This window comes from Schistocerca cancellata, chromosome 11 (assembly GCF_023864275.1).
Source record: "Schistocerca cancellata isolate TAMUIC-IGC-003103 chromosome 11, iqSchCanc2.1, whole genome shotgun sequence".
In the NCBI taxonomy this organism is placed as follows: domain Eukaryota; kingdom Metazoa; phylum Arthropoda; class Insecta; order Orthoptera; family Acrididae; genus Schistocerca; species Schistocerca cancellata.
The window spans coordinates 46,175,890-46,189,774 of NC_064636.1; the positions used below are offsets into that span (position 1 = coordinate 46,175,890).

At 45.2% G+C, this 13,885-nt stretch overlaps 1 protein-coding gene across 1 annotated transcript in view; it reads right to left on the reverse strand.

Annotated features, from left to right (window-relative positions):
• LOC126108168 (voltage-gated potassium channel subunit beta-2-like) overlaps window positions 1-13,885 on the reverse strand; it is a 666,110-nt gene that overhangs the window by 182,668 nt on the left and 469,557 nt on the right. The gene's annotated exons all lie outside the window — the stretch shown is intronic.

Here is a 13,885-nt window from a genome sequence, read left to right on the forward strand (position 1 = left end):
TTTTTACCTTTCTTGCACTGCCAAATCTTGCTTCTTGCCAAATCTGGTGCTCCTATCGCAACGGGACGTACCCCATAGGTACGCTATACGTCTTTTTCCAAAGCTGTTTCACAGAGGAAGATTGCACTGTAGTTCCTTCTCTAGATTATCGCACTGATGACAAAATGGTAGATATCGAAATAGATAACAGAGGAATACAAAAAAATTAAAATCACTCAAAAGAGGAAAAGGCCTCTGGACCTGATGGGATACCAGTTCGATTTTACACAGAGTACGCGAAGGAACTTGCCCCACTTGCAGCGGTGTACCGTAGGTCTCTAGAAGAGCGTAGCGTTCCAAAGAATTGGAAAAGGGCACAGGTCATACCTGTTTTCAAGAAGGGACGTCGAACAGATGTGCAGAACTATAGACCTATATCTCTAACGTCGATCAGTTGTAGAATTTGGGAACGCGTATTATGTTCGAGTATAATGACTTTTCTGCAGATTAGAAATCTACTCTGTAGGAATCAGCATGGGTTTCGAAAAAGACGGTGGTGTGAAACCCAGCTCGCGCTATTCGTCCATGAGACTCAGAGGGCCATAGACACGGGTTCCCAGGTAGATGCCGTGTTTCTTCCGCAAGGCATTCGATACTGTTCCCCACAGTCGTTTAATAAACAGAGTAAAAGCATATGGACTATCAGACCGATTGTGTGATTGGATTGAAGAGTTCCTAGATAACAGAACGCAGCATGTCATTCTCAGTGGAGAGAAGTCTTCCGAAGTAAGAGTGATTTCAGATGTACCGCAGGGGAGTGTCGTAGGACCGTTGCTATTCACAATATACATAAATCACCTTGTGGGTAACATCTGAAGTTCACTGAGGCTTTTTGCGGATGATGCTGTATAGTATATCCAGAGGGTGTAACAATGGAAAATTGTACTGAAATGCAGGAGGATCTGCAGCGAATTGACGCGTGGTGCAGGGAATGGCAATTGAATCTCAATGTAGACAAGTGTAATGTGCTGCGAATGCATAGAAAGAAAGATCCTTTATCGTTTTGCTACAATATAGCATATCAGCAACTGGAAGCAGTTAATTCCATAAATTATGTGGGAGTACGCATTAGGAGTGATTTAAAATGGAATGTCCATATAAAATTAATCGTCGGTAAAGCAGATGCCAGACTGAGATTCATTGGAAGAATCCTAAGGAAACGCAACCCGAAAACAAAGGAAGTAGGTTACAGTACGCTTGTACGCCCACTGCTCGAATACTGCTCAGCAGTGTGGGATCCGTACCAGTTAGGGTTGACAGAAGAGATAGAGAAGATCCAACGGCGAGCAGCGCGCTTCGTCACAGGATCATTTAGTAATCGCGAAAGCGTTACGGAGATGATAGATAAACTCCAGTGGAAGACTCTGCAGGAGAGACGCTCAGTAGCTCGGTACGGGCTTTTGTCACAGTTTCGAGAACATACCTTCACCGAAGAGTCAAGCAGTATGTTGCTCCCTCCTACGTATATCTCGCGAAGAGACCGTGAGGATAAAATCAGAGAGATTAGAGCCCACACAGAGGCATACCGACAATCCTTCTTTCCCAGAACAATACGAGACTGGAATAGAAGGGAGAACCGATAGCGGTACTCAAGGTACCCTCCGCCACACACCGTCAGGTGGATTGCGGGGTGTGGATGTAGATGTAGATGTAGATGCAGAATTCTTTATGACGTTGTGACTGTCGAGTTAGGGTACAGGGAATTGTGTGCGCGCTGGGTTCCAAAACTGTTAACGGAAGAACACAAAAAGTAAAGGATGGACTTTCCACTCGCCTTCCTCACACTCTATGCTGAAGCAGGTGATGAGTTCCTTGATCACACTGTGACAGGTGACGAGACGTGGGTTTACCACCGTACACCTGAATCCAAGGAACAATCAGTGTAATGGCGCCATTCGAATTCACCAAAAGCCGAGGAACGCAAAATGTCGATTTCAGCGAAGAAAATCGTGGCTTCTGTTTTTTGGGGACAGGCAAGGCATTCTTCTGTTGGAATTTATGCCTCCTGGAATGACGATCAAAGCTGCTGCATATTGCCAGAGTTTGAAACGTCTTCGATGGGCAATTTAAGACAAACGCAGGGGAATGCTGGCAAGTGGAGTCCGCTTGCTCCGTGACAACGCTCGGCCTCACACAGCGCTCGTAACCAAAGCACTACTCGAACAATTCCAATGGGACGTACTGGACCATCCGCCATACAGCCCCGACCTTGCGCCCACCGACTTCCACGTCTTCCGTTACCTGAAGTCACATCTTGGTGGAAAATCATTCAGCCGGCCGGTGTGGCCGTGCGGTTCTAGGCACTTCAGTCTGGAACCGCGTGACCGCTACGGTCGCAGGTTCGAATTCTGCCTCGGGCATGGATGTGTGTGATGTCCTTAGGTTGGTTAGGTTTAAGTAGTTCTAAGTTCTAGGGGACTGATGACCACAGCAGTTGAGTCCCATAGTGCTCAGAGCCATTTGAACCATTTTGATAACGCGGGTGATTATGTCGAAAAATAACAAATAATCCAGTTAATGAGATGTAACTGACGTTTTCTAAATAAATGTTCTATTTAAGGACTAAGAGCCATTGTGTCTTTACTTTTTTTACGCCTCTCGCATAGCCCTCCTCACACTACATTTCGCTTCGCGTAATTTTCGTTTGTCTGCAAGGCTTTTGCTATGTTTACGTTTGCCGTCAAGTTCCCTTTGCTTCCGCAGCAGTTTTCTAACTCGGTTGTTGTGCCACAGTGGCTCTTTTCCGTCTCTTACGATCTTCCTTGGCACATACTCATCTAACACATATTGTCATTGACACGTCCGGTATGATCTGATACAATTCTTTCAATGTGAGACGTCTACTCGCACGAATTGCTTCCTCCGCTCTCCGAAGAAGGGCACCAGAGGTCACAGATGGCCGACCTGTTCTTTGTTCGTCACGAACATCGGTCCTGCCTTCAGAGAAGTGACGACACCGTTTCGTTACATTTAGTCGATTCATAATGTTCCCATAAACAGAAACAATTTCTTTGTTAATATGCGCTGGTCGCTGACCTTTTACATGAAGAAAACGTATGACGGAGCGGGATTCTGAATCGGCGCAACCATTTTAAACACGACCTACTCCGACCAGAAGCAACGTTCAACTGCCGAACGAGCGCGAGGAGAAAGCTAACGGTTCAAGGTTGACACCAGTGTTGCCAACTTGCTCGCCAAAACTCTTCTGTTCCTCTGGCGTACTGTGTATCTTCACTTTCCGAAGTACCCACGTATATGTTTATTACTTTCTGAGATACAGACGCGCAGAATCGGATGCTTCTTTTTGATACACCCTGTATATTACGTAGAGATGGGTAGTTCGCGAACGAACGAGTGCAAAGGAACGGTTCACCAAGAAAAAGGACCGAGGAACGAATTCCAAGGAACGATCGGTTCATAGTTCACTTCTGTCGCGGCGGTCTACTCATAGTTCCCGGGAACGAGGAACGATCTGTTCATAGTTCACTAGTTCACTTCGGTCGCGGCGGTCACTTGGGCAGTTCCTCGTCCCAGCCTGGGCCGCGTGCTCGCCTCAGCCTCGGCCTCCCTCGGCCGCACTCGTCGTTCTTCGCACGACCGCCTGTCTCAGTTCCACTGCCGACTGCCCCTAGTCAGTCCAGTATCCAGCTGTTCGTTTCGTTCACTGCGCTCGCCTATTTTACCTGTGTTCCAAACTGTTCTTGCACTCGGTTCCGGCTACTCAGCGTCCACGACCAGTAATCAAAAAGTATTTTATAGTTACGTAAATTACATAAAAATTACGTTGTATGTAATAGGTACGTCTTTTCAAGTAACAAAAGGGCATGTCAGCTCACTTCATTTTATCGATGAACAGCAGAAGACATACTTATAACAAGGCAAGATTTTTTTTTGTTATTCATATATTTTTTGGTTTCATCAACTTCACATAGCTTCTAACTTTCAATAATTTGCTTAATTTTTAGTGTAAGAAAATTCATATAAAACGATATTCGTGTATCTTTCATATACAAAACATTACATTTAGGAAGGCTCTAATTATTTTTAAGTTTGGTTGTTTCCATTTTGCATTACCTGCTAGTTTAGTTTCTTTGGGAAAAAAAGTGGGTTGTGGGTCATTTTGGCTCAGTAGGAAAAGCGGTGCCTATCCATTCGAAAAGATATAGATTACCATGAAAACGTATTTACTTATTATCTCAAAAACATTTGTTCAGAAGGAGCTTTCAAACCAAAAACTTTATTACTGCGAACTTAATTACTATTATTATTGCTGCATTAACTTTAATAATGCAACATTACCTAATTTTTACTAAGCATGTGACGCAAGTATGAGAGAACCACATTTTATTTTATCTTTCCACAAAATCTCTACCTCGCCTACGAACTCAGAGACAACGTGAAGTATATATAGCGTGTAAACGATTATTGTTTACAACGTAGCATAGATATGTAGTGGAAGTCGAAGATAAGAATTTTATACAAGACACTTGTGGTCTATTAAGTTGGGAATCAGCCACCAACAGGTTTACAAGACTACATGAGCTATGGCCCATGCGCGTCGCGTGAGATTTTCATGTTCTCTTCTCCAGCTCTCTGTGCGTGAGATTTTCATGTTCTCTTCTCCAGCTCTCTACCCATCGTCATCGATTGTTTCGCAATTGTTGCTTGCATTATCTTGTTATTTCTTCACTGCGTAATTATTACATGTTTGTCTGTCTGCTGTATCTGCTCGTAACGGGCAACACATCGTCCGTAATTGGCGAGCAGTCTGTACTCGGGGCCGGTTTTCCGTGCGCCACCCTATATTATTTCCCTGCGATCAGCCACACAAGGCTACGGTTGGCTAAACGAGAAGTTCTGCAGAATCACAGAAATTACTTCTGAACGTGTGTAAGAATTCTGTAATGAAAAAAAAAAACCAAAAAAACTCTGTACTCCAGGGGGGAGGCAAGTGCCCCCTCTTGGTGCCCTCCATACTTCAGTCACCTGCACTACTGGTTTTCAGTTTTTCATAAGAACCATATACCAAGCACAAATGAACGGTGAACGAGTGAAAATGAACGGTTCCCAAAAAAAGAACGATCAGCAGTGAACTAGTTCCGAAGGATGAACGAGTTTGCCCATCTCTATCTCACATGCCTCTATATCGGTTTCCACTTTTAATATTTTTTTTTTTTTGGTATTCAAAAAATTTAAAAACCTCTCTCACACCGGCCTGATTTAGCTTCACTGATCAGGATAGTAAAAAACATGCGTATGTTAAGGGAATTTTCATTCACAAAGCAGGCTTATCACATTCACACAGTTCAATACTGTTCTATCCTGATTAAATTAAGCTTAACTTAAATTCCAAAAGGCAGTGAAACAATTTCGAAGTCTCGGTGCGACGAAAATCGTCAGTCGATCTCATAAAAACATTTGTAATAATTATTAACTTTCGGTGACCACATGGGGAAGACCGGAGATCTGCTGGTAAGACCGTTTTAGCCTGTTCATTTGAGGTAACTGGATATCCTGAGCGTACAAAACGGCGGATTCGTCCAGTGTAAATCAGACGTTCCCCACTGATCCCGTGCGGCACAGCGTAGTAAGCAGACACTGTCAATAACAATCAGTTAAATAATACGCGAACACACTTACTTTAGTTTAGTTCATGTATTAAATTCCTTCTCATACAGAATCTCATCAAGATGGCGAATAGCTCAACAATACATACATATACATCCTCCTTCTTTCACGGCTAATCGGCAAGATCTGAATCATTATTTTCATAAGAGAAAACATAGATAGCAGAGAAGCTATTCCATGGAGTAAATGGACGCTCCAAGTAATAATAGGGCTTGTAACTACTTTGCATCGGTAATCATCGTATATTAAAGTTTAGGAGTCGGTAAGATAAGAAAAAATATTCCGATATATATTCTGAGTTATATAATTTATAAAATTTCTGAAAATATCGCGGAGAGACCGCTGCAAGAGACATTACACCAGGGCCGGCCAGAAGTTCTGCACGCGTGCGGTGCTGCTGCACATGTGCAGCTTCCGGGTCACAGCGTGCACGCCGCAGCCGTCAGCGTTCATGTAGTGCACATTTCTACGCACAGGTGCCGCTCCTCTGTTAACAAAGTGCGTCATCGCACCTCGTATGTACACTCCTGGAAATGGAAAAAAGAACACATTGACACCGGTGTGTCAGACCCACCATACTTGCTCCGGACACTGCGAGAGGGCTGTACAAGCAATGATCACACGCACGGCACAGCGGACACACCAGGAACCGCGGTGTTGGCCGTCGAATGGCGCTAGCTGCGCAGCATTTGTGCACCGCCGCCGTCAGTGTCAGCCAGTTTGCCGTGGCATACGGAGCTCCATCGCAGTCTTTAACACTGGTAGCATGCCGCGATAGCGTGGACGTGAACCGTATGTGCAGTTGACGGACTTTGAGCGAGGGCGTATAGTGAGCATGCGGGAGGTCGGGTGGACGTACCGCCGAATTGCTCGACACGTGGGGCGTGAGGTCTCCACAGTACATCGATGTTGTCGCCAGTGGTCGGCGGAAGGTGCACGTGCCCGTCGACCTGGGACCGGACCGCAGCGACGCACGGATGCACGCCAAGACCGTAGGATCCTACGCAGTGCCGTAGGGGACCGCACCGCCACTTCCCAGCAAATTAGGGACACTGTTGCTCCTGGGGTATCGGCGAGGACCATTCGCAACCGTCTCCATGAAGCTGGGCTACGGTCCCGCACACCGTTAGGCCGTCTTCCGCTCACGCCCCAACATCGTGCAGCCCGCCTCCAGTGGTGTCGCGACAGGCGTGAATGGAGGGACGAATGGAGACGTGTCGTCTTCAGCGATGAGAGTCGCTTCTGCCTCGGTGCCAATGATGGTCGTATGCGTGTTTGGCGCCGTGCAGGTGAGCGCCACAATCAGGACTGCATACGACCGAGGCACACAGGGCCAACACCCGGCATCATGGTGTGGGGAGCGATCTCCTACACTGGCCGTACACCACTGGTGATCGTCGAGGGGACACTGAATAGTGCACGGTACATCCAAACCGTCATCGAACCCATCGTTCTACCATTCCTAGACCGGCAAGGGAACTTGCTGTTCCAACAGGACAATGCACGTCCGCATGTATCCCGTGCCACCCAACGTGCTCTAGAAGGTGTAAGTCAACTACCCTGGCCAGCAAGATCTCCGGATCTGTCCCCCATTGAGCATGTTTGGGACTGGATGAAGCGTCGTCTCACGCGGTCTGCACGTCCAGCACGAACGCTGGTCCAACTGAGGCGCCAGGTGGAAATGGCATGGCAAGCCGTTCCACAGGACTACATCCAGCATCTCTACGATCGTCTCCATGGGAGAATAGCAGCCTGCATTGCTGCGAAAGGTGGATATACACTGTACTAGTGCCGACATTGTGCATGCTCTGTTGCCTGTGTCTATGTGCCTGTGGTTCTGTCAGTGTGATCGTGTGATGTATCTGACCCCAGGAATGTGTCAATAAAGTTTCCCCTTCCTGGGACAATGAATTCACGGTGTTCTTATTTCAATTTCCAGGAGTGTATATCACAACCTGGGCTGTATCTGTAAGATCTGTTGCTTCATCGAGCGCAACAGAGAAAGCAACAAAGTATTTACTAGCTGCCTGTGCAGATCGCCGGCCATAGCACTGATACGTCTTGTCACTGTTTGTTTGGACAGACTGATTTCTTGAAACATGCTGACGTTCGTGGGATACACAAGTTCCGCAGCATCAATCAGACACCCTTTCACAAGCTCCCCTTCGGAAAAGGGTTTCCCAGATTCTGCATTTCTTAATGCGATTTTAAAACTTGCTCGCAGTGAAGATTTAGTGTGGTTGTCATTCCGGAAAATTGAAAACAGTATATTGTACAAATGGTTCAAATGGCTCTGAGCACTATGGGACTTAACATCTGTGGTCACCAGTCCCCTAGAACTTAGAACTACTTCAACCTAACTAACCTAAGGACAGCACACACGTCGATGCCCGGGGGAGGATTCGAACCTTGCGACCGTAGCAGTCGCGCGGTTGCGGACCGAGCGCCTAGAACCGCGAGACCACCGCGGCCGGCTACATTGTACAGCGTACAGTAAAACAGACATAAATGTAACACAAGAAACTACGAGTATCAGTTACTTTGACGGACTGTAAAATCGAGTTGTGTGTCTCATCCATTTTCTGAAGGACATTTAATTTTGCTTGCCGTTCTTCACTCTTGAGTACACTACACTCGTCTTTGTGATATGTATTGCTGTGTCTTTCAATTGAAAACTTACACTGGACGCCTATTCTTCGGCGGCACAGCAAACACTGTGAGTTTTCACCAACGGCTACAAAAAGGAATTGCAGTCCCCAGTCATTTTTAAACGACTGAGAACATATGTCTCCCGTCCTTTGCTTTTTCACAGTACCTGCCTTTTCTCAGTACTTCTCTGTTAAGGTTACGGTCACCAGGGGTAAACGAGACTGTCTATGTTGCAACGAGACTGTCTATGTTGCGCTCTTGCTTGTACCACATAAACAGCGAAGTGGAGCCGCCGCCGTTCAGTTAGGACACATGTCTAATGACAGAAGTCGCTGTCGCCGAACACGTGCGCACATGTGCAGCACTTCTGCACGTCTGCACACTGTGCAGTAGACTTGGCCACTGTTTCTATGTATCGATACAGTGTATCGATACCTGGAACTGTTTCAGTGTTTCGGAACGGCTATGGTTCACTGTTTCGAAACAGTGGTGTTTCATTCCGCCCTTGTCTCGGCTCTCGAGCCAGACGCAGAAACTGTATCGTTGTTTCAAAATAAGACTGTTTCAGTCCACCTGCGCCTGGAACGCACTAATTGTATCGAAACAGTGATGTTTCATTCCGCTCTGTGTCGAACGAGATTCGGGCTCGGCACAGGTACTGAAACACAACATACCACTTCGTGAAACACTTTCGAGAGTGTCGAAATCTTTTTGAGAAGCAATAGCATGAAGCTTAAGATATCCGAAAATAAAGCTTCGTTTCTAGCTGACTGTCCCATTCCGAAATGGCGTAACATCTACTTTATGAACACTAACCAAACAATAAAACAACGCATACTATCCACATTCAAAATAATAAATATGTGAAAATCACTCAGTTAAATTACACTTTTTTTTATAACGTACGCTTCTCTGTTCATGTACAGTAATTATATTAAGAAACGCAAGTAAGACTACAACATTTTAAATAAAAAAAGGCGTAGAGTGACAGTTATTAGACATGTATATAAATTTGATGTAGGTATAATTGCAAGCAATCTGTTTGACATATCACTGATAGTGTAATGGTGAACGGGAAGCATCGTAAATTCATAGTAACGGTTCGAAACACCTTGAAACACAATTTTTTTTCTGTTATATTTTGTTATTTATTCGAATTATTTGGCGTTATTTGTGAGTCTATAGTCACTGTGTCTATTATCCACAATGATTACCTTTGTGTGCATGGAAATTAGCAGGATGGGTATATTACCCATACTAACGGAATGTGGGAATCCCAGTAGCATATCTGTTGTTTCTGCAGTTTGCTCCCACCTCCAGTTCCGTTCGTGGTGGTTCTTCTGTCTTCAGCTAAGGGTTTCCTCAGCCAATTGAAAAGTATGAAAGTCACGCGACACGAAAGCAGCGCATTTGCTGCAGGAAATACGAAACTGCCAAGACGCCCAAGTGATAGTTTCATACTTTTCTGCGATATGATTAGCGCTCTCGCACCTCATTTGTGTTTATATGGACATACTTACACAGTAGACATTCAAGATGATAAAATGTATAGGGATATTAGATTACAAAACACAAACTGTTTCACTGTTTCTTTTTTTTATTTTATTTTATTTGGCCTTTGAGTGTATACTCAATTTAGCCATCGGCAACACAATGACAATGTACACATAATTGAATAAACAAATACAGAAATGCATATTTACAAGAATAAAAAGCTTAACTGTTACAGTTTTGTACTTAATGTTTTAAAAATTGAATTGAAATGAAAAATAATTAAAAGTGTCGTGGTGTACAATTCACACCAATTCTGAAATATCTTCATCAGCAAGACATATTTATAATTGACGTACACCATTAAAACCTACAGATTGTAACCAGTACTCTTGATGAAGTTAACGATCACTTTATATAGACGAACGTCTTTAGTACACAAAAGAGAAGAAGCTGATTGAGGAAGATGGTAGCCCATAATCAGCAATATCTTCAAAAAGACCAACCGTTCACGGTCAAATTTGGGGCACATAAATAAGATGTGATTGACATCAGCTTCCGACTCAGAATCACACTCACATGCTGGTGAACTGTAAACGTTGATCCGATGTAGATGCTGTGGGAAAGAGGCATGATTGAAGCGGAGTCTTATGATGGTAGAAATCGTGGATCGGTCCAGATGTGTCCTCATGAACCACTGCTGTGAAGGAATCCGAGATTGTAGCACTGCGTAATAACCGCCTTTTGTCTATTGAGAAACGTTCCACATTTCCTGCCATTGTTGTCTTGCGTGATCGTTGACTGCACGTAAGTAGTCTGTACAAGGAAGCTGCAGATCCAGGACGGTGCCTGACGTTGCCGCTTGTTTGGCTAACGCATCGACTTCATCATTATAGACGATGCCAGAGTGGGAAGGTTCCCACAGCAAATGGATCGTCCGGCCCGTGCGTGTGCTGCGAATATATTCAGACATCACATCCAAGATATAACTGTTGGTCGTTTTGTTCCATCGACTGTACTGAATGTTTTTAAGAACGCTTTGCGAGTCAGATACTAGCAATATCTTGGGGAAGCAACTGCTAGAGACAAACTTAAGTGCTTCCAAAACTGCCACTGTCTCCGCCGTAAAAATAGAAGTGCTCGTAGGCAGTTTGAAGGTTTCGCGGATCTGGATCTGAGGGCAGAAAAAAGCGCATCCTGCACACTCTTCTTGCGGAATTTTGGAGCCATCAGTATATCCACAGAGAAAACCCGGCCATTGTGCTTGAACGAGACGATTGAAGCCAACGTTGACATTAGTACTGTCCAGCCAGGTCGTACTTAAATAATGGACTGGGATCTGAGAGCAGAGCGTTTGAAGATCATGTTTCACTGTTTCGAAACACCATATCGAAACATTACATTTTACATGTACATCTACATCTACATCTATACTCCGCGAGCCACCTTACGGTGTGTGGCGGAGGGTACTTATTGTACCACTATCTGATCCCCCCTTCCCTGTTCCATTCACGAATTGTGCGTGGGAAGAACGACTGCTTGTAAGTCTCCGTATTTGCTCTAATTTCTCGGATCTTTTCGTTGTGATCATTACGCGAGATATATGTGGGCGGTAGTAATATGTTGCCCATCTCTTCCCGGAATGTGCTCTCTCGTAATTTCGATAATAAACCTCTCCGTATTGCGTAACGCCTTTCTTGAAGTGTCCGCCACTGGAGCTTGTTCAGCATCTCCGTAACGCTCTCGCGCTGACTAAATGTCCCCATGACGAATCGCGCTGCTTTTCGCTGGATCATGTCTATCTCTTCTATTAATCCAACCTGGTAAGGGTCCCATACTGATGAGCAATACTCAAGAATCGGACGAACAAGCGTTTTGTAAGCTACTTCTTTCGTCGATGAGTCACATTTTCTTAGAATTCTTCCTATGAATCTCAACCTGGCGCCTGCTTTTCCCACTATTTGTTTTATGCGATCATTCCACTTCAGATCGCTCCGGATAGTAACTCCTAAGTATTTTACGGTCGTTACCGCTTCCAATGATTTACCACCTATGGCATAATCGTACTGGAATGGATTTCTGCCCCTATGTATGCGCATTATATCACATTTATCTACGTTTAGGGAAAGCTGCCAGCTGTCGCACCACGCATTAATCCTCTGCAGGTCTTCCTGGAGTACGTACGAGTCTTCTGATGTTGCTACTTTCTTGTAGACAACCGTGTCATCTGGAAACAGCCTCACGGAGCTACCGATGTTGTCAACTAAGTCATTTATGTATATTGTAAACAATAAAGGTCCTATCACGCTTCCTTGCGGTACTCCCGAAATTACCTCTACATCTGCAGATTTTGAACCGTTAAGAATGACATGTTGTGTTCTTTCTTCTAGGAAATCCTGAATCCAGTCACAAACCTGGTCCGATATTCCGTAAGCTCGCATTTTTTTCACTAAACGTAAGTGCGGAACCGTATCAAATGCCTTCCTGGAGTCCAGGAATACGGCATCAATCTGCTCGCCAGTGTCTACGGCACTGTGAATTTCTTGGGCAAATAGGGCGAGCTGAGTTTCACATGATCTCTGTTTCATTTGTTTCGAAACATTTACGTGTTTCAGTTTGCCCATCTCTACCGTGCAGCGTTCGGCCGGCCCTGCATCACACAGTGCTGCAGCTGTAGGGGTGCGGCAGTGAATCCGCCGGCCCCAGCTGACTGGTACAGGTAGGCGGCGGCTGAGCGCCGACTTGGCAGAGTGGCGTAGCGCGCGTCACGGGCACGGCCAGCCACGGCTCGGGGCTGCGGTCTAAATGTGTGGCAGGCCGGCCACAGCGGCGCTTTGTGCGCTCCGGCCAGATAGCGCGGGCGCGCTTTTTGTGCGCCCTGTAGCGCGGGCGGACCTGCAGTGTGGTGGATGGGGGGAGGGGAGAGGGGGGGGGGACAGGGGGTGCGACAATCTCTGCTGGACACGCGCCGTCACAGCGCGCGCTAGCAGCGGCTAAACACTAGAGATGGGCAAAACTGTTCTTTTCAGACATCCGATCAGAACTGTTCACTCCCTGAAATGAACTAGCTCTTTTTCATGACTCACCACTCATTCACAATAGAAAATAAATGGAAGGCACATTGCCCTTTAAACTTGGTTTATTCCATTACTATACCCGTATTTTGATCTTATTTCATCCTATTTTGTAACACAGATAATGAGTAAGAATTTTGTATTGTTTATTGAAATTTCAAATTTCCACGATATGGCAAAGTTTTTGATTATTGATTTATTTTGCACTATCGTGGTTTTTTGGGTATTCGGAAAATGTTGTAACTTGAGATTTACATTAACAATATATTTGGCTATAATGTATTAGAATTTCATTAACCTCGTACAAATACATCGCAAGCCATATATTTTTACAGTGAACATTTCCTTCCGAAGACGCCTAAAATCGCAAAATCCGTACCAGAAAAAAAAAGGTATAAATTTGACTGTAAAACGAAAGTGCTGCATATAGCCTTACGCAGAATAAAACAAGGAAAATATTGGTGTATCACATTTTGCGATACGTTTATTGGTTCGCTCATAATTAAAGCGTAAATTCGAGTGTCCGTAATAAAAATCCTATAGTAAGAGGAGTCGTCAGGAACCTAATCTGATCAGTTTAAAAAAATAAAAATAAAATAAAAACAAATGATGTACACATAACATAATAATGTAATATACATAGCGGTATTACTACGAAGAACAATATCCAGTAGGGACGAACTCCGATGCAGAGGCGCTGAGTCGAGCAGGTCGAGCCGCAAGCTGTATTACTGCGTGAGCTGAGACCGCAGAGACCAGAGTGGCACCTGAGTCGCTTTGCTCAACGCTCTGGCTAGAGTCGAGAACGGTGGGGTGAGCGTTGGGCGGCCGAGTTCCGAGGGTGGGGGGAGCGGTGAACTCACCCGCTCTGACACAAATCGTCCATTCCCTTGCGAGCAGGTTGTTGCAAGTAGTTCCTATGTTCTCCGCTAGCTGGCTCTCTGTCCTGTTGCTCACATCAACTGCCCAGAGGGCAGGACGTGCGACTGAAACGATAGCCGACA